The following is a 2500-nucleotide window of genomic DNA, read 5'->3' as shown; positions in this document are numbered from 1 at the left end:
GCACACCGGCACGACTGCTCTCTCTCTCTCTCTCTCTCTCTCTCTCTCTCTCTCTCTCTCTCTCTCTCTCTCTCTCTCTCTCTCTCGCTCTCTCTCTCTCTCTCTCTCTCTCTCTCTCTCTCTCTCTCTCCTCTCTCTCTCTCTCTCCTCTGTCTCTCTCTCTCTTCTGTATCTCTCTCTCTCTCTCTCTCTCTCTCCTCTCTCTCTCTCTCTCTCTCTCTCTCTCTCTCTCTCTCTCTCTCTCTCTCTCTCTCTCTCTCTCTCTTGCTCTTGTGGTGTGTGTCTCTCTCTTCTCTTTGTCATTATCTCTATGTATATATATCGCGTCTCTATCACCTCCGCTCTCTCTCTCACTCCTCTCTATCTCTGCCTCCCGCCTCTCTCTCGTCTCTCTCTCTCTCTCTCCCGTCTCTCCCGTCTCTCTCTCCCGTCTCTCTCGTCTCTCTCGTCTCTCTCTCTCTCTCTCTCTCTCTCTCTCTCTCTCTCTCTCTCTCTCCTCTCTCCCTCCTCCTCTCTCCCCTTTCTCCTCTCTCTCTCTCTCTCTCTCTCTCTCTCTCTCTCTCTCTCTCTCTCTCTCTCTCTCTCTCTCATTCTCTCTCTCTCATTCTCTCCTTCTCTCTCTCCCTCTCCCTCTCCTTCTCTCTCTCTCTACCTCTCCCTCTCCCTCTCCCTCTCCTTCTCTCTCTCACTCTCTCTCCTTCTCTCTCCCTCTCTCTCTCTCTCCCCTCCTCTCTCCTCTCCCCTCTTCTCTCTCTTCTCCCCTCTCTCTCTCTCTCTCTCTCTCTCTCCTTCTCTCTCTCTCTCTCTCTCTCTCTCTCTCTCTCTCTCTCTCTCTCTCTCTCTCTCTCTCTCTCTATCTCTATCTCTCTTTCACTCCCTCTCTCTCTCTCTCTCTCCTTCCCCCTTGACCAACTTAAACTTAGAGGTCAACCTTGACTTGTGCTGAACCCTCTTTCTCCTCTCCCTCAGAATAACTGTTCCTCTCGGCTCTATCTTTCTGCACTTGATAGCGGCTTCTGCTTTTTGTCTCTGGTTTATGGGTTGTTGTTTTGTTGTTGTTGTTTTCATTATTGTGGTTGTATTTCTTGTTATTTGTATCATCATGATTATATAATCATAATCTCATTATCAATATCATCATCATCAACATTATCATGATCATCACCATCATCATCATCATCATTATCATTATCATCATTATCATCATCATCATCATCACCAACAACAAAAACAAAACAAAAGATATTTCAAACGTAAATTGATAACAATAAGAACAAGAAGAACACATACAAGGAAATGGAACAAGAAAAAGCAATAATAAACAAGTAACAAAGAATGCAAAAAAATGGAAATAAAACAAGAAAAGGTAAAACAGACGAAGACAAAGAGAACAAGCATAAAAAACACAAAACAAGTAACAACAAAACAAAGAAAAGATACGATATTTTAAAGAAAATGTCAATAACAAAAACATGAAAAATCCAAACTGTTGATGAACAAAAATAAACAAGTTAGAACAAATCCAAACTGACTAAAAATAAAAACAAAAACAATAATAGACAATAAACAATGAACAAAAAAAAATCAAACGACAATATTTAAGAAAATAATAATGAATACAACAAAACAAGAAAAGACAAAACAGATAATAAAAAACAAGAAGAAAATAACGAAATAACAAACACAAAAATGAAAATCAGACCACGATAAAAAAAATAAATAAATAAATAAAAACGATAAAAAAAAATACCAGGAAAATAAAACCAACCCAAAATACCTAGAAACACACAACAAAACAAAACAAGAAAAGGACAAAACAAAGGACAAGGACTACAAAGCAAGGGTCACGTTATCCCGCAAGACAATTAAAGGATCATGGAGGACCTTCTCCCGCTGGCGACATCTGCCACTTCTACTTTGGACCCGCGCTCTCTCCTCGCTTTTGTTCTCATCTCTTCTTCTTCTCCTTATTCTCTTTCTCCTTATTCTTGTTATTATTTTTATTTTTTTCGTTGGTTCTTTTTATTTCTTACTTCTTTTTCTTTCTTTCTTTTTTTTCTTTCTTCCTTTACTGATTTTTATTTTTCTCGTTGGTTCTTTTTATTTCTTACTTCTTTTTCTTTATTTATTTTTTCTTTCTTCCTTTTCTTATTTTTATTTTTCTGGCTGCTTCCTTTCTTCACTTCTCCTTTTTTCTTCTTCTTCTATCTTTTCTTAATTTTATTCGTCTCGCTGCTTCTTATTTTTCACTTTTTCTTCTTCCTCCTCCTCCTTTCCGTCTCTTATTTATATTCTTCTCGCTGCTTCTATTTATTTTCACTTTTTCTTCTTCTTCTTCCTCCTCCTTTCATTTCCCATTTTTTTCTCTCTCCTCTTATTATTTCTCACTTCTTCTCCTTCTTCTTCTTCCTTTCTCCCTTTTCTCTTTCTCTCTGTTTCTCTCTTGTCAGTGTTGTTGTTGCTGTTGTTATCTTTTTTCTTCTTCTTTTTCTTTCTCTTC

The sequence above is a fragment of the Penaeus japonicus genome, unplaced genomic scaffold, assembly GCF_977035675.1.
Source record: "Penaeus japonicus unplaced genomic scaffold, GWHDUDI00000001_assembly GWHDUDI00000031, whole genome shotgun sequence".
In the NCBI taxonomy this organism is placed as follows: domain Eukaryota; kingdom Metazoa; phylum Arthropoda; class Malacostraca; order Decapoda; family Penaeidae; genus Penaeus; species Penaeus japonicus.
The sequence above is the reverse complement of the archived record's forward strand: the minus strand, read 5'-3'. Positions refer to the sequence as shown.